This window comes from Ornithorhynchus anatinus, chromosome 2 (genome assembly GCF_004115215.2).
Source record: "Ornithorhynchus anatinus isolate Pmale09 chromosome 2, mOrnAna1.pri.v4, whole genome shotgun sequence".
Taxonomy (NCBI): Eukaryota; Metazoa; Chordata; class Mammalia; order Monotremata; family Ornithorhynchidae; genus Ornithorhynchus; species Ornithorhynchus anatinus.
In genome coordinates this window covers 63,316,708-63,340,691 of record NC_041729.1, presented here as the reverse complement: position 1 = coordinate 63,340,691, position 23,984 = coordinate 63,316,708, and the positions used below count along the sequence as shown (strand labels likewise).

General features: G+C 50.0%; 2 long non-coding RNA genes across 2 annotated transcripts; both read right to left on the bottom strand.

The window, feature by feature from the left end:
* Window positions 1–4,283: 4,283 nt before the first annotated feature.
* LOC114808692 lies at window positions 4,284–8,593 on the bottom strand. Its single transcript, XR_003756502.2, has 2 exons — window positions 8,367–8,593; window positions 4,284–4,937 (listed from the first exon to the last, which is right to left on the bottom strand). It is a non-coding gene; the product is annotated as an uncharacterized LOC114808692 (long non-coding RNA).
* An 851-nt stretch (window positions 8,594–9,444) lies between these two features.
* LOC114808688 lies at window positions 9,445–18,698 on the bottom strand. Its single transcript, XR_003756500.2, has 3 exons — window positions 18,614–18,698; window positions 9,728–9,806; window positions 9,445–9,559 (listed from the first exon to the last, which is right to left on the bottom strand). It is a non-coding gene; the product is annotated as an uncharacterized LOC114808688 (long non-coding RNA).
* Window positions 18,699–23,984: the final 5,286 nt, after the last annotated feature.

The following is a 23,984-nucleotide window of genomic DNA, read 5'->3' as shown; positions in this document are numbered from 1 at the left end:
GGTTGCATATCCACCTCCTCCCCAGACAACAACTCTTTACCACTGGCCTTAAATCAGTCAATCATTTTGTTCTCCCCTACCTCACATCACTACTCTCTCCTAATACAACCCAGCTCCTCTCCACTTTGCCCCTATAATGCCAACCTTCTCACTCGGCTGTGATCACCCCATCTCGTCGCCGACCGCTCGCCCACGTCCTGCCTCGGCCCTCCAACGCTCTCCCTCCTCAAGTCCGACAGACAACTACTCTCCCCCACTTTCAAGCCTTACTGAAGGCACATCTCCACCGGGAGGCCTTGCCCCTTTCCTCTTCTCCCACTTCCTTCCGTGTCACCCTGACTTGCTCCCTTTGTTCTTCCTCGCTTCCGACCCCCTGGCATTTACACATATCTGTGATTTATACATTTCTATTAATGTCTGTCTCCCCTGCTTTAGATGTAAGCTTGTTGTGGGTTGGGAATGTACTCTCCTAAGCACTTAGTACAATGCTCTGCGTATAACAATACCTCAATAAATATGACTGAATGGAATTGGATCCCACCACAACTTGTGCACTGCCTTGCATTGAGGATGCGGGACTTGCTGCAGCGTCTGGGAGCTGGCTAGAAGCTGAACTGGGGAAACCTACTGCTGAGACCTCCTCTGGCACCACGGTAAAAGACCCCAGAGCAACAGTGGGGTGTAATTGCAGCTCCTCTGCCGGTCCTATCCGACGTACATTGGAAACCTTGGCAGGGACATCTGGATTGGTGATCGTGAAGATTTGAGTTTCTCACGCTGACCCTCTGTCAGCACCTGAGCACATCTCAGTTGCCAGATATTAATGTCTCCAGAAGAAACAACGACCCGGAAGCTGAAGAGAGAAGGGAGGACGTTTCAGACAACCACTTTGTTTGGTTTTGTAAGCACTCAATTCTCCTTCCTCCCAGTGACCCCAACCTCACAACAGGTGAAGTCTACAGACACAGACAATCAATCCCACTTCAGTTGAGTGCAACTCTCTGCTTTACCAATACTTAGCCACCCCTTTCAAATCGGTTAGCTCAGGAAGGGCTTGTACTCCAGGGATTGGAGGTCCAACCCATCCTGGACAAAATTCACTTTTGTCTGTCTTCCATTCTCCCTGTCCACACCTGGGGCAACTCAATCTCTAAACTCTGTTTTTCAGAGAGGAAGAGAGGGGACACACCAATAGTCTTCCTGGCTGATTCTGGACACTAGATTCTTAGCAGCAGCCACTGGCAGGCCTAGACAGGTCCCTATGTTCTATTCCTGACTCCAGCTCTCATCTGCTGTGTGGTCTTGAACACGTCACTTCAGTTCTCTGAGCCTCGGTTACCTCATCGGTAAAATGGAGATGGAGTTTAGTGAGCCCCACGTGGTAAAGAAACTGTGTCCAACCCGATACGCTTGTATCCACGACAGCACTTAGAACAGTGCTTGGCACATAGTGAGCACTTAAATAATATAATAATAATTATTATTATTCTCCAAGGCCTGAGGGTGAGCAGGTTGACTCTGCAGACAGGACTGTGGGTGCAGGAAGTTTTGACCCAGCCACAGAGTTAAGGGTCCTTGGTCTTCTCAGTTCCACAGTCAAGTCAGACAGAACCAGTTCCCTCCACAGATGCCTGGGCCCCTATTTCCAGAACCAGCTTCCTTGCCAAGAGTGGCAGACCCCTACTTGTTGTAACCCCTTCATGCAAACATACACACAAACACACACAGACCACTATCCTTTTAGCATGGCATGGCCTGTGGTTCCATCTGTCGACAACATGGCAAGTCTGGAGATGGACCTCACCGTGCCCACACTACAGGGAAAGAGTCCTCCGGTGGGGAGACGCATCAAGCGGCCTCTGTAGACAGAGTAGGAGACAGTCAGATTTGCCCTTTGGTCATTCGGCTCTGAGCCATACGCCGCCAGGGCTACGGTTCTTCTGCCAAGGTCTCAAAACTAGCTGGACTCACTGTGGGGGTGGGGGATTTGGGACTCACTGTCAAAATTCCTCTGTGTACAGGGGCAGAAGAGCCTCAAGTTGACAGGAGCGGGGCAGTGCTGAAGCTTCTCAAATGGTCCTGGCTGATGAATTCCCGGACTTGGGAAACCTCTGCTCTGAGCGGCAACAAAGCGAGCGGACCATCGACCATCACCCGGGACGGAGGTTGCTGAGATCTTTCCACCGAGACATCCCCAACTGGTGCGGACAGTGGACCGCCAGCCGGGACGGAGATCTGCCCGAGAACACGACACGCATGATGACGATGGAGTTGACGACAACAGAGCGGTCTCTGGTTCAAAATCTGGAAATGTTCCATGTACCTGCAAAATAGGACACCACTCAATTGAAAGAAACGTCCACTTTTTTGGCTCTTCCCCGTTTTCAGGCACACCTCAAAGTCAGATTGGGACCCCCACAACTCTGATCTCCAGAGAGGAATGGCTAGGCAACAATGCTGACACTTCTCTCCCACCCCCCACCCCACCCACAAACCCCCAGGGAAAGGAGAGAGGCAAGGTGACTCTGCAGCTGGGATTGGGGGCACAGGGAGGTTTGACCCACCTATAGCTCTAAGGTTCCTGGGTCTCCTCAGCTTCCAGAGGCAAGTCAAATGGAATGAGTTTGCTGTGTTAAATCCCAATTCCAGAATGATCCACTGTGCTGAGAGTGGCAGCCCCTTCCTCATAAGACTAACCCCCATCACGCAGGCACATGTAGACACAAAGACAAGTACATTCCATCTTCCCTTTGGATAGGCAGTGTGGCTCCTGGCTCCATTTCTCCACATAAGTGGGATGTGGTTCTGGAAACCAGACAGTTGGATACTCTCTCCAGAACTCTAAAAAGACACTGAGCAATGTCTACAGAAGCATTCACATCAGCCAACTACCCCTACAATCCCACCTCCAGTCACCTAAGTCATCCACACCCAAGATGCTTGTTGCTGGGCTGGGAAGACAAGAGGAGCCGTCCTCCCTGGAAGCTCTGGGTTGGGATTCTGGTGACCGAGAGCCAAGGGAGTCATTCGCCATCGCCATGCAAGGGCTTCTCTGGGAATGGGGAGTCGGGAGAAGAGAAAAGACCATCTGTCCTGGAATCTCTCCACTGAGAAAGAAGACAATAGACACCTGTATGGAGTTAGAAAGTACTCTCTCTGCCCTCAAAACTCAAGGTGACAGCATCACCCGCTCTCCTTCCATTCCCCAAGGTCAATACCCCTCCATCTCCCAAATTGCTTCCCGTCTGGCCAGAGGGAGACTTGGATCTAGAGGGCAGTCTTCGGGTGTGTGAGCATCTTTCACCCCTGATTCTAGCTCCACAACCTCCTAAAAGCAGCTAAGGAAGCCCTTCCCCAAATCTCAGCATGAACCACCCTCACCTCATGAAGCAGAGAGGAACTTGGGCCGGTTGCTCAGCGGAGTGAAGCCTCCACTTCAGCCATCTGGGCCTGGGGTGGGGGCTAATAAACCACATGGGCTCCTTGGATATCAAATGACCCACGTGGGCCCTTGTCTTTTCTTATGCCTTCGAGTCGTCTCCGACCTATAGCGATGCCATGGACACATCTCTCCCAGAATGCCCCACCTCTATCAGCAATCATTCTGGTGGTGTATCCACAGAATTTACTTGGTAAAAAATATGTCAGTGGCTTACCATCACCTTCTTCTGTGCAATAAACTCGAGACTTCACCCTCAACTCTCTCTCATGCTGCTGTTGACCAGCACAGGAGAGTTTTGACTTACAGCATATTGCATATGGGCCCTTGGAGGGCTGGGGCGGGGCAGTCATATGACACACAGGGCCTCAGTGGGCATAACAACTGAAACAGGCCCTTGTGGGGCCAAATAAATGACATTGGCCCCTTGGTGGTGTATTAATGGACCTGGACCCCTGGAGGGTCAAATATCCCACATGAAGCCATGGGAATCAAACAACTCACTTTCACTCCCAGGAGGCAAAATATTCCCAGGTAGGCCTCTGAGGGGTGCAACAACTCACAACAGCACCCAGGGCCCCAGTAACCCACTTGTGCCCCAATAACGAACTTGGGACCCCAGGTGCCAGACCCACAACCACATCCCCCACTCCCCTAATTATACCCCATGCCCTACCCTCCATTCCCACTGCCCACCCTATTTCCCCCACCCCCCGTGCCTTATGTCCCCATCCCCCCATCACCAGTGCCAACACCCTCATCCCCCTCCATCCCACCACCCTGTCCCCCTCCCCCCAGTTAGCTTCCCCACACACACCCATTCTGGCAGACTCCCCAGACCTCATGATTGTTCTCAAGCCCAATCCATCACTTTTATTCAACTCTTACACTGTCCACAGCCTTGGGGAGAGTACACTGTAACTAATGAAGACCACATTGTTTCCCCACTCTGGGCTTACAGGCTAGAGTGGGAGATAGACATTATCATACATAAATGTATTACAGGTACATACACCATCGGAGTAGAAAAATAAACAGTTTTGGTTTAGTCACTGTAAACCGTGGGCGATGCCAGAGACGAGGGAGATGTCACAGGCGACAGGAAATCCACGCTCTTCCCTGTAGCTCCTCGTGGCTGTGCTAATTCTGCCTTGTCTATGTCCGGTGGAATGGCCAGCAATCGGTCGTGACCTAATCCGTTCTTCGGGGACCTTCCCTCATCTCGGCTCCCCTGAAAACACGAGCGTTCGTTGGTCAAGAACGATGGCCCAGATGACAAGCGTTATGTTTGGGTCGACTAGGTTGGCCTCTCTCTCCTCGGAGCCCAAGTCAAGACAAGTCCTTAAGAAGAACATCTAGCTCATTCCAGATAGACCTCAATACTCACGGTTGCTCTCTGGGCCTCCTCTGGCTATGTGGATAAGAAAATGTCCATCCCCGGAGCGAGACAGATATTTCTCCACTAGTTCTGAGCTGTACACATCTGCAGTGGTGGATCCTGTGCCCAAAATACACTTGGATTAGTTAAAGACCTTGCAGTCCATCATCCCGCATGCTGCTCCCTGCTCGCTGCAACATTAAATTCTAGCAGGGGAAACAGGTACCTGTCATATTCTAGTATTATTTCCTAGGGTCTAGATGCCATAGCAAGTTAGGCTTAGTGAATGCCCAAGTCTCTCAAGCACGAGAGCATTAAAGTGGCAGTTTGTGAGGGGAAAATAGGATGGAGAGATGAAAGATTCATCACACACCGCCTCCTGGAGAAGATGTCATCTCAGAAGATCCTTCAAACTGGAAGGCAATGGTCTGGCTCCTGAGAAGGTTGGGGAGGAATTTGAGGGTCTAAGGAAAAAGGATAAGCAGGAAGACAGTGAAAGCCTAAGAGTGCGGAACTGAGAGAGAGGCCCCATGAGTAGCTCACCTCATGAGTTGAGCGGGTGGGCTGAGCTGTAGGGGGAGAAGAGTGAAACTATGTTGTGGATATCTGGGGGACCATCTGAGGTCCAAGGGAGTGGGGAGAGCATTAGAAGAGAAGAAAATCCAAACTTGGGGGCCACCCACAGGTAAGAGGAGGGAGGTAGAGTAAGTGTCGAAGCAAAAGCAAGAAAAAGAAGCCAAACGAGGAAGCCCAGGAGGGGGATGTGTTGGGAAAATTGCCACTATGTAGTGTTCACAGGCAAACAAGGCGGTCCGAGGTATCAGAAGCAGCTAACAGGCCAAAAAAGACAGGACTGAAGAACATCCTGACGGATTTAAGGGGGAGGAGGAGCATAATGGCCCAATGGCTAGAGCAGAGACCTGTGCATCAGAAGGGCTTGGGTTCTAATCTCTGCTCTGCCACTTGTCTGCTGTGTGTCCTTGGGCATGCCACTTCACTTCTGTCTCAAATACCTCAGCTGCCAAATGGGTACTAAGACTACGAACCCCCCTTGTAGAACAGGGGCTGGGTCCTGCCTGATTAGCTTCTATCTACCACTGTGTTTAGAACAGTGCTTGACCCAGAGTAAGCACTTAGTAAAAACCATGATTATTATTAATTCTACTATGGAAGTGAAGGAGGATAAGGATGAGGAGGAAATCTGCAGTCTCAAACAAGTGGAGCTTGATTTTAGAGGGACTGAGGAGGTGGTTGAAAAGGAACAAGAGGCAGCTGGTATAAATGTCTCATTCTGGAGTTTTGGACAAGAATGGTAGGAAGGGCTCAAAGTGAGCAGTGTGGCGGGATTAAGAAGTACTGGGCAGGTTCTTTTTTTGTGTAAGACTTGCTGAGGTGTGGGCATGTGTGAACAGCAGTGAGGAAGGAATTATTTCAGCAGCGGGACTGGTTTTAAACGGTCATCAGGAAGGTGAGAAAGGTGGATGGAAGTGTTCAGGCAGTGAGAAGCAGGAGAAATCAGAGGCCAAGTTTGAGGGGACTGATTTTGAAATCAGGCAGGTGAGAGATAGCTGGCAAGGATGAGGAATATTTGGGGACAGGGCAAATCCAGTGGCTTCAGTGTCACTAGAATCTCTGGTGCTCGTACTAGCATCGTAGTAATAATAATGTTGGTATTTGTTAAGCGCTTACTATGTGCAGAGCACTGTTCTAAGCGCTGGGGGGAGACACGGGGGAATCAGGTTGTCCCACATGGGGCTCACAATCTTAATCCCCATTTTACAGATGAGGTAACTGAGGCCCAGAGAAATTAAGTGACTTGCCCACAGTCACACAGCTGACAAGTGGCAGAGCTGGGATTCGAACTCATGACCCCTGACTCCAAAGCCCATGCTCTTTCCACTGAGCCACGCTGCTTCTCCAGTAGTAATAGCAGCAACAGAACTACACAGGATTAAGCACTGCCACTTGCCTCCATGACAAGGAGAGAGTTGGGGGATAAAATTGCTCTTGCTCTTCCTCTGATACTAGCTAAAAGTCTAGAACAGCAGACCAAGGGAAAAGGCATGGGAGTCAATGCGGAAGGGAAATCCTTTTGGCCGAGCACAGAGTTAAATTCATTCTCACCAGCTTTGAGATAGTTGAGGGGGCCCTACCACCTGGATTCCCCCCAAAAGGGTTCCCTGGCTTGAGTGGTCTGTTAGTGCTCCTCAAAGTTGAGAAGCAAATGGGAGGTGATGCAAAGAACGCAGTTTCTCCAAAATAGGGACATGGCTCCCTCCACCCCTCCCCCCTACCCCAAATCAAACTATTGTTCAAAAGACACAAGATGACAGTCACAGAGACCCTGGATTTTCCACTCTTCCCTACCCCTGCCATTTGATTCCCACACTTCCGGAATGAGAGAGAGAGCTGGACTCAAAGGGCAAGAGGTCTTCAGTGAAATAGCAGACTAAACGGGGGGTGGCAAGGCCTGCAGTACCCAGAACCAAATCTTTCTATGCTCCCTATAAAGGCTTAGGTTCTAGGCTACAGGACCTCAGAGAAGAATCGAGTTAATACTACACACACACACACACACACACACACACACACACACATATGTACATATATATCTCCCCTGTCAGTCTTGAAACTTGCCTCCCACTCCTCTGGGATCAACCCCTAGCAGATACACCAAGTCCCTTCTTGAGAGTTAGAGATGTGCAAGGCAGTTCCAACGAGAGAACCGTTCACAAATATGTTCTAACCCTGCTTTTCACACTAAACCCTTCTCTGCCCAAGAAGGAACTCTGCAGCCCACTCCATCCCACACCACCCCCAATCCCCCAAAAAACCGCCAGGCCTGTAAGACTTGTATTCCTGAGCCCAGAGACAGCTGACACATTTGTGTGTTGGCCAGCACTCAGTTTCTAGAAGAGTGTCTTCATTTTCAGCTCCCCAGGCTGTATGCTTCACTTTCAAGGAAATGTATCTACTGCGCCCCATTTGTGACTCTGACCCTGCCTTACTCTCCCGACATAGCACCCCCCACCTGGCTTCCCTAGAAGCCCTTGTCAGACACACAAAAGTCCCTTCTTCGGGGCCTGCACATGTGCAGGGTGATTTCAAACGCAAGACTGTGGGCACAGGAAGTTTGACAGTCTCACCGTCAAGGCAAACAGAACCAGCACCCTACACAGAGCTACAGACCCTATTTCCAGAACCAGCTTCTGTGTCTACAGTGGCATCCTCTTCCTCACTGTGCTATCCCCCTGACCCATCACATTCGCACACCCACATACCCCTGTCTCTTTGAGGTAGCAATCCAGACCATGGTTCCATCTCAATATGAGAACAAGTTTGAGAATTGACCTGACTCTCCAAACTGTGGAGAGATGATCACCAAGACCAGGGAAACATAGTGGGTAGCCTCTGTTGAGGGAGTACTAGCTAGTCAGAGAGTTTCTCCTCAGTCATCCCACCCCCAAACTTCATAGTGCCAAGCTTTGAGGCTGAGGGACTTCCTGCCGGCTCTCAGAGCCATTTGGACACACAACTGGCGGGACTCACCCCCGAGGCCTTCTCTGCAAACACGGTACCGGACTCCGGAACGTCAGCCTGATGATGGTGGGGAATATTGCTCCACCGGTCCTGGCCGAGACATCCTGAAACCTTGGCAGAGACGCCTGTGTTAGTGATCCTGAAGGGTTTGGACTTCTCTCGGTGCCTTCTGTCCACAGCTGAGGCCCACATCTAAATCACCAGATACTAATTTCTTTCGGAGAATCAATGATCTCCAAGCTGGAGAGAGACGTTTGAGGGTTTCAGATGACTTTTTTGGTCAAGCATTCAATTCTCCCTCCCACCAAAGATCCCAACACCATCAGATGTGAGGTGTCCACAAAGAGACCATCTTTCACACAAGCTGAATGCAAAGCTATGCCTCACTAATACTTAGCCACCCCCTCCAAATTTGTTAGTCCAGAAGGGGCTTGTACTCCAGGGACTGGAGGTCCAAACTAAACTGGACTGTTTTCATTTGGGATGCTTGCCTTCTGTGCTCCCTGGCCACACCTGTGACAAAATCACAGAAGTCTGCTTTTCTAAGAGGAACAAAATAGACACAGTGGTAGTTTTCCTGCCCAACTCCAGACACTGGACTCGCAGAAACTACCACTGGCAGGCCCAGGCAAGTCCCTTCCCCAGGCCTGGAGGGTAGGCAGGTTGACCCCAATGACAGGACTGTGAGCACAGGGTGGCTTCTTTTTGCGTTCCTCCCCATCCCCCCCCCCCCCTCCCGCCTCACAAAATGTCACCACCCCTTCTAAGTTGACTGCAACATTCTGCCTTATTGATTCTTAGCGGTCCCCCCTCCTCAGAACCCCAGGTCTGTTACTCCAGGAAGGGCTCCTTCTCCAGAGACTGCAAACCTTTGCCCCATCTAGAGAATTAAGGGCCCTCCATCTTCTCAGTCCCACAATCTAGTCAGTCAGAGCCAGTTTCCTGCACAGAGCCCCAGACCCAATTTCCAGAACCAACCTCCATCCCAAGAGGGGTAGCTTCCTCCTAAATGTTCTTCCCCAAAGCTAACCCCATTTCACACACACACACACACACAATTCCAAAAACCAAAAAACCTTGCCTCAGTAATGGCCACATGGCCCACACAGCTCAATCCGGTGGGGCAAGTCTGGTGATTAACTTGTCTGTGCTCACACTGCAAGGGGATGATCCTCAAGGCCAGGGCATGCATTGAACAGCATCTGTTTGGAGAGAAATAATTGGTCAGATTCCTCTCTTGGTCATTCTACCCCAAGCAGAGCACTTCTTTTTTGCGTCAGATCCGGCAAGACATCATATTGGTAAGGGTGTGAGCCAAAACCTGGAACACACCACCAAAAACTCCTCTGGGTGAGGAGCCTGAAGCATACCTCTGAGGGAAGTCGGTTGTTGCTACAGCTTTTCTGGCTAGTCCCGGCTGATACCCATATAGCGTTGAGGAAACTGGCCCTGGAAGAGACATGTGGAATAGTGAGCCTGAGAGGCTGGGTTCCCCCATCTGCCCTCTGAGGTCCTCATCGGTTACCCAACACAATCTCCATTAGCAAAGGTTCTCACAATTGTAGATGGAGTAGAAAGTTGCAGACAACTTGATTTTTTGCTTTTTTTTTGTTGGGGGGAAGGGATGGGCAGGGGAGACAAACACTTTTTGCGTTCCTCCCCATCCCCCCCTCCCGCCTCACAAAATGTCACCACCCCTTCTAAGTTGACTGCAACATTCTGCCTTATTGATTCTTAGCGGTCCCCCCTTCTCAGAACCCCAGGTCTGTTACTCCAGGAAGGGCTCCTTCTCCAGAGACTGCAAGTTCAGCATCACTACACAAGTCAACTGCTAGTACCAAACCTCACTGCTCTTCTCCTCCCACTCCACACTTCTGCTGACTTGGACTCGGACAGGAGTCCTCAAGGCTCTGCTTCTCAGAGGCCAATGGAGTGGATACATTGATGCAATCCTGTCCTGCCCCGACACTAGACCGCAAGAAGCCACCATTGTCAGAGACAGAGGGGTCTTCTTCCAGAGTCTGAGGATGCACAGGGTGAGCCTGCATACAGAACTGTTGACATAGGAAGAATTGATCTGTCTACGGAATTAATATCCCTAAGTCTTCTCAGTCCCAGAGTCATATCCAAAACTGAGCTCCTCATCTTCCCGCCCAAGCCCTGTCCTCTCCCTGACTTCCCTATCACTGTGGATGGTCCGACCATCCTTCCCGTCTCTCAGGCCCACGACCTCGGTGTCATCTTTGACTCGGCTCTCTCATTCACCCCACGCATCCGATCCGCCACCAAAACCTACCGGTCTCACCTTTATAATATCGCCAAAATCTGTCCTTTCCTCTCCACCCAAACGGATATCTTACTGCTCCAGGCTCTCGTAATATCCCGGCTAGATTACTGTGTCAGCCTGCTCTCTGATCTCCCTTCCTCCTGTCTCTCCCCGCTCCAGTCTATTCTTCACTCCGCTGCCCGGCTCATGGTCCTGCAAAAACGCTCTGGGGCATGTCACTCCCCTTCTTAAAAACCTCCAGTGGTTGCCTATCAACCTCCGCACAAAACAAAAACTTCTCACTCTAGGCTTCAAGGCTCTCCATCACCTTGCCCCTTCCTACCTCTCCTTCCTTCTTTCTACTGCCCACCCCGCACCCTCCGCTCCTCTGCCGTCCACCTCCTCCCTCACCATCCCCCGGTCTCGCCTATCCCGCCGTCGACCCCTGGGCCACGTCCTCCCGCGGTCCTGGAACGCCCTCCCTCCTCACCTCCGCCAAATTAATTCTCTTCCCCTCTTCAAAACCCTACTTAAAGCTCACCTCCTCTAAGAAGCCTTCCCAGACTGAGCTCCCCTTTTCCCTTTACTCCCTCTACCCCCCCTTCATCTCTCTGCAGCTAAACCCTCTTCTCCCCTCTTTCCCACTGCTGCTCCCCCTCTCCCGTCCCATCCCCTCAGCACTGTACTCGTCTGCTGAACTGTATATATCTTCATCACCCTATTTATTTTGTTTCATGAGATGTACATCACCTTGATTCTATTTTTTTGCTATTGTTTTAATGAGATGTTCTTCCCCTTGATTCTATTTATTGCTATGGTTCTCGTCTGTCCGTCTCCCCCGATTAGACTGTAAGCCCATCAAAGGGCAGGAACTGTCTCTATCTGTTACCAATCTGTACATTCCAAGCACTTAGTACAGTGCTCTGCACATAGTAAGCGCTCCATAAATACTAGTGAATGAATGAAAGGTCAGGGCGAGGTGTTGAGCAGCCTCTGTCTGCAGAGTAATAGACTGACAGATTGTCCCTCCTGTCATCCTATTTGTGCACCGCAGGGTGTTAATGCTGCGGGACTCCTGGGGGAGAGGGGGGGCAAGGAAAGAGCATGTTAACCTGACAAGAAGCAGCACAGCCCAGTGGATAAAACACAGGCCTGGGTGTCAGAAAGACCTGAGTTTCAAGTCTGGCCCTGCCATTTGTCTGCTGTTTTACCTTGGATAAGTCACTTCACTCGTCTGTACCCCAGTTACCTCATGTTAAGGGGATTAAGACTGAGCGCTCCATGTGTCCAGCCCCATTTGCCTCCATCCACCCTCGTGCTTATTATAGTGCTTGACATATAGTCAGCACTTAAATATTATCATCATCATTATGCGTTTCACCAAATCCTCAAACACAGGGCTTTGGAGCAAACTTTTCTGCACACCTGGGTCAAGTGGAGGGTTTAGAGGTTCCTTTCACTTCTCAGTTTACCTACTCTTCACACCAAAAGGACTCTGAACCCCACCTCAGTCTCCCTCAAACCATTGCTACCAGGCTTTCAGGTGAGGAAACTAGTTGCACTAACAATGCAGTTTCCATGAACAACTGTAGCTCTTCCAGCAGCCCCACTCTGTTTTGGTCTCTGCCTAGATTCCCTATAATGCTCTTCTCTACAAGTCATGGGCCATACACAGACACACAAAACCTGACGTGGCAAATTGACCCATTCCTGACGCTGGGTCCCCTTTCTTCCCAAGCCCTCCCCACTATCGGCACCAAAGGGCTCCTTTCTCTGGAGGCCAGAGTTCAGTGTGGGGTGATGCTGAAGCCTGGACTGTGAACTCATGTAGGTTTGATCCAACTACAGATTTAACGCCATCAGGCCCTCTCCGGCCCACAGTCCAGTCGGCAGGATCTATTCCCGATACAGAGCCCCGGTCTCTGGATCCGGGGCCGGCCTTGGTGCTAAGAGAGAAGAAGCCCTCCCCAGCACCTGACTTGTCTCCCTGACTTGCTCCCGTTCTTCACCCTCCCTCTGATCCCCACTTACAACAGCGCCTTTTTGTGGGCAGAGAATGGGTCTGTTGTGATATGCTACTCTCCCAAGCCCTTGGTGCAGTGCTCTGCACACAGTCAGTGCTCAATAAAAATGATTCAGTGAATGAACAGCAACCTCACATCCTAAAGTCAACTGCAAGATGCACACACATAGCCCACACCAACCCATCACTTCCAAAGGAGACCGCAGACAGCGCCTAGAAATATAATATTTAGGCACAAGGGAATGGCACTGTCGGATTGTGAGCAAGGTATTATTCTTAGCTCAGTCTCTGGAGAGGGCTGGAGAGACATCCAGTCGGTATCCACACTGCACAGTCAATATCCTTGGAGTGGCGGAGAACCCAAGTGGTCGGTCGTGACCCAATCCATTCTTTGGGCACTCTTTCCCTCGTCTCCTCTGTGAACACAAGTGAAGATTTGTCAGAAAAGAGGACCCATATAACCTCAATGGTTTTAGGGTACACTAGGTAGTGGTTTCTACCATGGCCACTCAGAGCCAACCAAGTCCAGACAAGTCCCTGAGGGAGCTTCCTGTTTGTTCCAGATAGGACTCAGCAACCACCTTAGCTCTCTGGACCTCCTCTGAAGACATGGATAAGAAACCAAGGGGTGAGACGGGTGTTTCTTTACTGGTCCTGATCTGTGCACACCTGGAATGGTGGATCCTACACCTAAAATACACTTGGATTAGTTAGAGAACTTTCAGTCCACCCTGCACCAAGAAAACAGTAGCTATTAAATACAATCCAAGGAGACATGGTCCCTTCCCTTCAGGAAAGGACAGTCTAGCAGGGCAAACAGGCACCCGCCATTCTGAAACTGCTTTCTCCTGGCAATTTTAATGTTTAAGTGCCTAGCAGATAAGGATTAATGAATGCCCAAGTCTTTAAGCATTGAGAGCAATCAAGTGGCAGTTTGGGGGGAAAAAAGGGTGGAGAGATAAAAGGTTAATCATGCATAGCCTCCTGCAGAAGATGTCATCTCAGAAGATCCTCATAGAAGGAAGGCAATGGTTTGCCACATGAGAAGGTTGGGGAGGAGTTTGAGGGTCAAAGGAAGAAAAGTAAGAGAATAGTGAGAGACGAGAGAGAGAGAGAGATACACAAGATGAGTAGCTCACCTCCAGAGTGAAGTGTGTGGGCTGAGTCGTAGGGGAAGGAGAGAAGGCTAGGTAGTGGGGAGCTGTGAGACCATCTGTGGGCTAAAGGAGTGGGGATAATAGGCAAATAGAAGAGAATCCAACCTTGGGGAACACCCACAGCAAGTGTCAGAGGAAGAGCAAGCAAAAAAGGCCACAGGGGCAAGCCAGGAGGGGTGTCAGATGAGGAAATTGAGAGTACATAGTGTTCACAGGTGAACAGGGTGGTCCACGGCGTCAAACACAGCTGCGTGGTTGAGGAAAAAAACATGACAGAGGAGGAGTCTTAGGTAGTAGTGATAGTTTTGATTCAATACTCCCAAAAAGCAGAGCATGTTATTAAGCACCGGCAATTGCCCCAGTGACAAGAAGGGAGTTGGGGGCACTGGGGGTTTAAGGCAGGAGTTAGAAGTCAAGAACAGACGGTGAAGACAATAGACATGGGAGGCACTGAGGGAGGGGAATCATTGTTGCCAAGCAGTGAACAGGCAAAGTTAAATTCCTTCTCATGGGCTATGAGATTGTCGAGGCGGTCCTAGTGGCTAGATTCCCCCAAAGAGCACTGCATAGTGAGTGGTCTGATGGTGCTCCTGCAAGTTAAGAAGAAAATGGGTGGTGATGCAAACAATGCAGTTCTCCAAAATTAAGTGTTCCCAGTGTCCTCCATCACCCTCCCCCCGCCACCCAACCGCCAAGTCAACCTATTGTTCAACAGGCCTGAGAGAACCTGTGGTGACAGATGCCATCACTTCTCCAATGTTTCCTACCTGCCTTTGGATCCCCACACTGCCAGGATGGAAAAGGCCTGGATTTAGAGAGCAAGAAGTTTCCAGTGCAATGGCAGACTAAAAAGGGGAGTGGTAGGACCTGCAGTAGGCGGGACCAAAACTTTTTATACTCCCTACAAAGACTCAGACTGGAGGCTACAGGATTCCAGAAAAGAATGGGGTGGACGGATGGACTGATGGACGGACACACATGCACATAGTCAGTCTGGACACTGATCGCCCACTCCCCTGGGAGCAACACATTTCAGATAAAGGTCCCTTCTCTAGGAAATAGAGATGTGCAAGGAAGAGTCAATGATTACTGTTCACTAGTATGCTGTACCCTATGCTTCACACTGGACACCTGTGTACTCCAGGGACCCTTCCTCTCCAACTATCTGGCCTGTAGGCCTGGTATTCCTGATTCCAGAGGGACCCAGCACATTTGTATATGGGACAGAAAAATCAGTTTCTGGTATGGTGCCTGCATTTTCAGTTCCCCAGCCTGCATACTTGGCTGTCAACGCAACTTATCCACTGGGCCTCACCGTGATGCTTACCACTAATATCCATTTCCAAAAATCCCCATAACTCAATTTCTCAGCAGATGATGAAATAGAGAGTGACCAGCTCTGCCTTACTCCGGACCAAGCACTTGGCTTCCCCAGAAGCCCCTGTCAGACACAGAGGAGTCCCTTTCTTTGGCATCTGAGGATGTGCAGGGTGATTGGGAAGGCAGGATTTTGACTCATCTATAAAATTAAGGGGCCCGGGTCTTCAATCCCACAGTCAAGCCAAACTGGACCAGCACCTTCCACAGAGCCCCAGACCCATTTTCCAAAACCAGCTTCTGGCAACTATGGCATCCTCTTCCTCATGGTTCTGACTTCCCACCCAGCTAATGCTCTCCCGCCCCCCATGCATCATTCATTCATTCAATCGTATTTATTGAGCGCTTCTTGTGCGCAGAGCACTGTACTAAGCTCTTGGAATGTAACATTTTGGCAACAGATAGAGACAATCCCTGCACAACAATGGGCTCACAGTCTCAGCAGGGGAGACAGACAACAAAACAAAACAAGTTGGTCAGGCACCTAAAATTCAACATGTCCAAGACTGAGTTCCTTATCTTCCCTCCCAAACCCTGTCCTCTCCCTGACATCACCATCACTGTGGGGATTATTATCCTTCCCGTCTCACAGGCCCGCAACCTTGGCATCATCCTCAACCCTGCTCTCTCATTCACCCCACACAACCAGTCACCAAAACCTGCCGGTCTTACTTTCACAACATTGCCAATATCCACTCTTTCCTTTCCATCCAAACTACCTTGCTGGTACTAGCCCTCATAATATGCTGACAGATTACCACATCAGCCTCCTGTCTCATCTCCCATTCTACTGTCCCTCCCCGCTCCAGTATAGTCTTCATTCCGCTGCCTGGATTATCCTTCTACAGAAATGCTCTGGGCACATCACTCCCCTACTCAGAAGCCTTCAGCGGCTGCCTGTCAACCTTTGCATGAAACAGAAACCCCTCACTTGTGGCATCAAAGCTCTCCATCACCTGGCCCCCTCCTACCTCACCTCCCTTCTTTCTTTCTACAGCCCACCCAGTACACTCCGCTCCTCTGCCACTAACCTCCTCACGGTGCCTCTTTCTCACCTGTCCCGCCGCCGACCCCTGGTCCTCATCCTACCGCTGCCCTGGAATGCCCTCCCTCCTCACATCCGCCAAACTAGCTCTCTTCCCCTCTTCAAAGCCCTACGATCAGCTCACCTCCTCCAGGAGGCCTTCCCAGACTGAGCCCTCCCTTTCCCTCTGCCCCTCCTCCCCTCCCCATTCCCTCCCTCTGCTTTTCCCCCTTCCCCTCCCCCATATGTGCATATTTGTATATCATTTATTACTCTATTAATGTTGGATTTATTTCTACGATTCTATGTATCTTGATGGTATTGATGCCTGACTACTTGTTTTGTTTTTGGTCTCCCCCGTTTAGACTATGAGCTTGTTGTTGGGCACAGATTGTCTCTATCTGTTGCCGAATTACACATTCCAAATGCCTAGTACAGTGCTCTGCACATAGTAAGCGCTCAATAAATACAATTGAATGAATGAATACCATCAAGGTAAAGAGAATCGTAGACATGCACACATCATTACTGAAATAGATTAATAAATAATATATACATATATGCACAAGTGCTGTGGGGGGCGGGAAGGGGAAAGAGCAGAGGGTGGGAGAAAGGGGAATAGGGAGGGGAGGAGGGGCAGAGGGAAAGGGAGGGCTCAGTCTGGGAAGGCCTCCTGGAGGAGGTGAGCTCTTAGCAGGGTTTTGAAGAGGGGAAGAGAGTTAGTTTGGCAGATGTGAGAGGGAGGACATTCCAGGTCAGTGGTAAGACATGGACCAGAGGTGACGGCGGAACAGATGTGAACGAGGCACCGTGAGGAGGTTAGCGGCAGAGGAGCGGAGGGTACGGGGTGGGCAGTAGAAAGAGAGAAGGGAGGTGAGGTAGGAGGGGGCCAGGTGACGGAGAGCTTTGAAGCCAAGAGTGAGGAGTTTTTGTTTCATGTGAAAGGCATTCACTAACACACACACGTCCAGAACTCCACACCACCGCAACACCTTTCCTGTGAAGTAGCAACACCTTCCCATGGTTCCATCTCAATGGCTGGACAAGTCTGAAAACTGACCAGACTGTCCAAACTACGGACGGATGATCCTCAAGGTCAGAAAAGTGCACTGAGCTGCCTTTGTACAGCAACTAACAGCTAGTCAGAGTCTCCCCTCTGTCATCCAACCCTAACCTATGCACTGCCAGACTTGGAGGCTGAGGGACATCATGCTGGGTCTCAGAGCTGTCTACACAAGGAACCAGGAAGAGACTCAATGTTGAGGTCTCCTCTGGCAACATGGGATCCCGGAGCATCTGTCCGAAGGAGGTGGGGTACTACTGGAACTCCGCCGCTGGTTCTTGCCAATGCACATCTGACGCCTGGCTTAGTGATCCTGAACACACGCGTTTCTCAGAGTGCCCTCTATCTAAAGCTGAAGACCACATTTAAATCTCCAGACGCTATTGTCTCCAAGAGGATCAGAAGCTATAGAGAAAAGGGTAGGGTTTCAGAATTTGTTGGTTTTGGGGTTTTTTTTTTAAACAAAGAATAAAGTTTTCCCTCCTCCAAATGACCTTACCACCAGGAGACGTGAAGTCAACAGACCTAAACAATCATTCGCAAAAACTCTGCCCTACTAATACTTAGCCACCCCCTCCAAATCTGTTAGCCCAAGAGGTGCCTGTAGTCCCTGGACTGGAGGTTCAATCCCAAATGAATAAAGTTCAGTTTTGAGTACAATGCTGGCACTCCGTGCACCCTGTCCACCCCTTTGACAACTCAATCTCACTACTCTGCTTTTTAGAGAAGAATGGAGTAGATACACTGATCATCTAACTGACTGACTCTGGCCACTAAACACCCAGAAGCCTCCGCTGCCAGGCCATGTCAGGTCCCTTTTCCAGGACCTGAGAATGTGTAGGTTGACCCTGCAGATAGGACTGTGTGTGCAGAGTGGTTTAACCCAGGTATAGAATTAAGGGCCCTACGTCTTCTCAGTCCCACAATCAAGTCAGAACCAGTTCCCTGCACAGAGCTCCAGGCCCTGTTTCCAGAATCAGTCTTCATACCTAGAATGGCAGCCTTGTCTTAACTATCCTTCCCCAAAGACTTAGTCCCTTTATACATACATACAGATGCACACACACACACACAAATCTTTCCCTTTGTGGTGGCAACATGGTCCACAGTTCAATCTCTAATCTGTGGGGCAAGACTGGGGATTGACTTGCCTATGCCCACGCTGCAAGGGGATGTTCCTCAAGGCCAGGACAGTGCTTTCAACAGCATCTGTTTGGACAGAAAGAGCTGGTCAGATTCCACCCTCGGGCCTACTACCCCAAGTTGTGCACCGCAGGGCTTCCATCTGTGTCTGAGTCAGCAAGATATGGAGCTGGCAGGAGTGTGGGCAGAAACTTGGGACTCACCACCAAAAACTCCTCCGGGTGTCTGGAGGAGGAAACTGGAGCATTCCCCTCATGGAATTTGATTGTTATTGGAGCGTCTCCCATCCATCCTGGCTGAAACCCATATAGGGTGGAGAAAACTGGCCCTGAAAGACACACGTGGATTAGTGAGCCTAAGGGGCTGGGTTCCTGCTCTCTGAGGTCCTCGTCTGTTACCCAACAACTCAGCCTCCAGGAACATCATTTCTCACAGCTAGAGACAGAGGGGTAAGGAGTGTCAGACAAGCTAGTTTTTTGGGTTGATTTTTTATTTTTTTTGGAGGGGTGGCGGCGGCCGGGTGGTCACAGATACTGACCACCACAACTTATGCTGATAGACCACAGGCTTAGGTTTAAGAGGACATGAGTTTTATTCCCAGCCCCACCACTTGTCTGCTGGGTGACATTGGTCAAGCCACTTAACTTCTCTGTGCCTCAGTTACCTCATCTGTAAAATGGGGATTAAGACTGTGAGCCCAATGTGGGACAAATTGATTACTTTGTATCTACCCCAGCACAAAGAAGAGTGCTTGGAACACAGTAAGCACTTAAATACCATAATTATCATTATTATTACAATACATTACCCTATTAGTACTTAGCAGGCACCCTCCTCAGAACCCCAACAGGCACTCCATCCAGATTCAGGACAACTGGACAAGTCAATTTCTAATAGAAAAACTCCTGTTCCACTCCTCCCAACCACACCACTATTGACTCCCTCAGGTCATCCTACCCTGAGCTGCTCAATGCTGCGGTTGGGGATTTGGGACTCCTTCCTGAGTTTCAGCCAACAGCAGAGATTTGTGCCACCTTTCTCTCCCCCAAGTCGCCAAATACACATCCCCACCCCCTCCGAGGCATGAGACTCACTGCAAATATACCCTCTGGGCACAAAGCAGAACCTGGATCTGATGGAAGCAAGGTGTCACTGGAACTTCTCCAGTTCTGAGTGACACCCACCTGGAATTGTGGAACCTGGCCTTAAGACAAACAGGGATTAGTGAGCCCGAGTGGACGGGTTCCCCCATCCTGCCCTCTGAGGTCCACTTCTGGAGTCAAACCCTTCAGTCTCCAGCAGATTCAGTCTGTTACACAGTTGGAGAGAGGGTTAGGAGATTGCAGACAACTGAGGTTTTATGGTGGGTTTTGTTTTCTCTTGCAGACAATTTTCCCACTCCCCCACCAGACACAGAACCTATCATCAAGAAAAATTAGTTGTATAGACATACCAGAGCTAAGCTAACTGCAATACTCTGCCCTATTTATACTCAGTGGCCCACTCTCAGAAACTCACCTTAGTTACTCCAAAAGGAGGTCCAGCAAAATTGTATAAAATCAACTACTACTACCAAGCCTCACTGCTCTGGTCCTCCCAAACCACACCCCTCCTGTCTTGTTCTCAGACATGAGTCCACAAGGCTCTGCTTCTCAGAGACGAATGGAAAATGGACACATCAATGCCGCCCTGTCCTGTTCCTGACACCTCACCTCCAGAAGCCACAACTGCCTGACACAGAAAGGTCTCTTTTTCAGGGACTGAGTATGTGCAGGGTAACCCTGAATACAGGACTGTCAACACAGAGAGATTTGACCTGTCTACAGAATTAAGGGACCGGGTCTTCTCCGTCCCACAGTCATGTCCTACAGAACCAGTTCCCTGCACAGAGCCTCAGCTTCCAGAACCAGCCTTTGTACCAGTGGTGGCAGCCCCCACCTCACTATTCTATCCCAAAAGCTACCCAGTCTCTCAGTGTGTGTCTCTCTCTGTCATACCCACACACACACACACACACAAAAAAAAACCTCCCCATTGTGGTGGCAATATGGCCCACAACTTCAGCTCTCCAAGGTGCAATTAATCTGAAAATTGATTTGCCCGGATCCACACTGGAAGGAACTGGTCCTCAAGGCCAGGTGAGTTGTTTGCAGAGTAATAACCTAGCAGATTCTCCCTTGATTCATCCTACCCCAAACAGTGCATTGCAGTGGGATGGTGATGGGACTCTTGTCTGCGTCCCAGCTGACAGGACACAGACCTGGTGTGGGAGGCAAGGGGGATGAGACTTGTGACTCACCACCAAAGTCTTCTCTGGATAAGGGGCAGTAAAACCTGGAGCATGAGTCTCATAGAAGCAACTTGTCACTGGAGCTTCTTCACCGGTCCTGACTCAAATCCGTCTAGAGTTGTGGTACCTGGCCTTAAGACACACATGGATGACAGAACTTAAGAGTTCTTGTTCCCCTCTCCTGCCCTTTAAAGTCTTTCCGGCTAAGCCCTTTAGTGTCCAGCCAAATAAATTGTCTCAAATCTGAAGAATGAGGAGTAGGAGATTGCAGATGGCTTTTTTTGCGGGGGGGCAAACATTTCCTCCTCCTCCTCCCCCCCACCTCACCCGTCAGTCATCTGTACTTATTGAGCTATTATTGTTTGCAGACCACTGAACTAAGTGTTTGGGAGAGTACAAGAGACCTATTGCCTGCCCACAAGGAGCTTACCATCTAGAAGAGTGGACAGACATTAGTAGAAATAAATTGCAGATATGTATGTAAGTGTTGTGGGACTGAGGGGTGGTGGTGATAAATGAAGGGGGCAAGTCAGGGTGACACAGAAGAGAGTGGGAGAAGAGGAAAGGAAGACTTATTGTGGGAAGACCTCTGAGAGGAGATGTGCCTTCAATAAGGAAGATAGAGTAATTGTGGGTCAGCTATGAGAAAGGAGGGGCTTCCAGACTTTCAGAGGCGGGACACCGGTGCAAAGTCAGCAGCAAAGTAGACGACATCAAGATTCAGTGAGAGCGACAGCATTAGAGCCAAGTGTGTGGGCTGGGTTGGAGTAGGAGAGTAGTGAGGTGAGGTAGGAGCGAGCAAGGTAAATTGAGTGCTTTAAATAATAATAATAATGGTATGTTAAGGGCTTACTATGTGCCAGGCACTGTTCTAAGCACTTGGGTAGATACAAGTAAATTGGGTTGGACAGATTCCCTGTACCACATAGGGCTCACGGTCTTAATGTCCATTTTACAGATGAGAGAACTGAGGCCCAGAGAAGTTAAGTGACTAGCCTAAGGTCACACAGCAGACAAGTGGCAGAGCTGGGAAAAGCCAATGGTAAGAGTTTCCTTTTGATGAAGAGGCAGATGGGCAATCACTGGAGAGGGGAAACATGACCTGACTGTTTTTGGAGAAAAATGATCTGGGCAGCACAGTGAAGTATCAAGTTGAGGGGGAAGAGACAGGAGGCAGGGAGGTTAGCCAGGAGGCTGATACAGTAATCAAGGCGGGATAGAATAAGTCATGGGATTAACATGGATAGAGGAAAGGGAGGATTTTAGCCATGCTATCAGGATATAGTGATGGATTAAATGGGAGAGAGATGTGGAGGACAACGCCTAGGTTATGAGCTTGTGAGACAGGAAGAATAGTAGTGCCGTCTACAGTGATGGAAAAGTCAGGGGGAGGCCACGTTTGGGTGCCAAGGTAAAAAATTCTGGTTTAGCCATATTAAATTTGAGGTGATATGAGGACATCCAAGTAGGCAGGAAGAAATGTGAGACTGTCCAGAGTGAGAGACTTCAAGGATCAAGAACCTCCAGTAGTTGCTCATCCTTACCAACAGTTTTCAAGGACAGTCACCTTGTCCCCTCCTGCCTCACTATCGTATTACATCCCGGCCTACACACTTAGCTCCTCTACTGCCAACCTACACACTCTACCTCAACTTCATCTATCTTGCCGCTGACCTCTCGCCCATGTCCCACCTCTGGATTCAAACACCTTCAGTCTTTAGATCTTACACGAAATGACTCCCCCCAGCCTCCAAAGCCTTTTTGGAGACACGTGTCCCTCAAGAGGCCTGGCCTAAGGCCTCTCTTCCTTTTGTTCCACTCCCTTCGGTGGGTCTCTCCCCTTTCCCCCTCCCAACACTAATGCATATAGGGATAATTTTTTATTTATATTAACGTTTGTCTCCCTCTCTATATTCTAAGCTCCCTGAGGGCAGGGAATGGGACTCTTCATACAGTGCTGTGCACACCTTAAATCCTCCATACAGTTGATTGATTGGAAGACACCTGGATTAGCGATCATAGAGGCCCAGGTTTCGCCACCTTGGCCTCTGTCAGCAGCCGAAAGCCCCATCTGTCAGACACTTGGTCTCCAGGCGAAACATCTGTCCAACAGAAAGGAAGAGAGAGTGGGTTGCAAAAAATCTAGCTTTGCAAACTAGAGCTCCCCCAAAACATGGATGGACTAGGAGAGGTGAGGTCTACAGGCACAGTTCAGCGTAGCTACATTATGCACGTCTAATCTCCACCTTCAGATCCAACTCTGTTAGTCCAAGAGGGGTTCATTCTCCAGGGATGAGAGGTTCAGCACCAACTGCAGACTAGACAAAGTTCAGCCTTATAATCGTAATAATCATCATAACTGTGGAATTTGTTAAGGGCTTACTATGTGCCAAGCACTGTTCTAAACGCTGGGGTAGGTACAGGATAATCCAGTTGTCCCAGGTGGGGCTCAGGTAGATACAGGGTAATCCAGTTGTCCCAGGTGGGGCTCATACTTTGAATTCCCATTTTACAGATCAGGTAACTAAGGCACAGAGAAGTGAAGTGACTTGCCGAAGGCCACAAAGCAGACAAGTGGTGGAGGCGGGATTAGGACCCACGTCCTCTGACATCCACGTCCGTGCTCTTTCCACTAAGCCACGCTGCTTCCCATGTCTCTTCCACCAGCACCCCCATTGAATTACTCTGAGACAGAAGTCCACAAGGCTCTGCTCCTCAGAGAGGAGTGGGATGGATCTACCGATGCCACTCTGTCCTACACTAGAATTCCCAGAAGCTACCACCGTCAAGTCCAGAAGGGTTCCTTCTCTGGAGACCGAGGACGTGCAGGGTGACTCTGCAGACAGGACCGTGGGCACAGAGGCCTGACCCGTCAATAGAAATAAGGGGCCCCGGGTCTGCTCGGTCCCACAGTCAAACAGAACCAGTGCCCTGGTCAGATGCTCAGCTTCCAGAACCAACTGCTGTGCTGAGAGTGGTGGTCCTCTCACTAACCCGCCCACCCCCAACTCACTACATACACACCATTCCTTTTTGGGTGGGAGCCCAGACCGTGACCATCTTGACAAGCAGGGCATTTCTGGGAATTGGCTTATGTCCACAATAGAGACGGTCCATGAGGCAAGGTGTCTCGGTAGAGAGAGCAACAGACAGGTCGGATTCTCCCCGTGATCATCCCGCCCTGAGCTGTGCGCTGCCAGAACTGAGCCGACATGCCACTGGGGGATTTGGGACTCACCACTGAGGCCTTCTCTGGGGATGGCGCAGAAGAACCCCTACCCGAT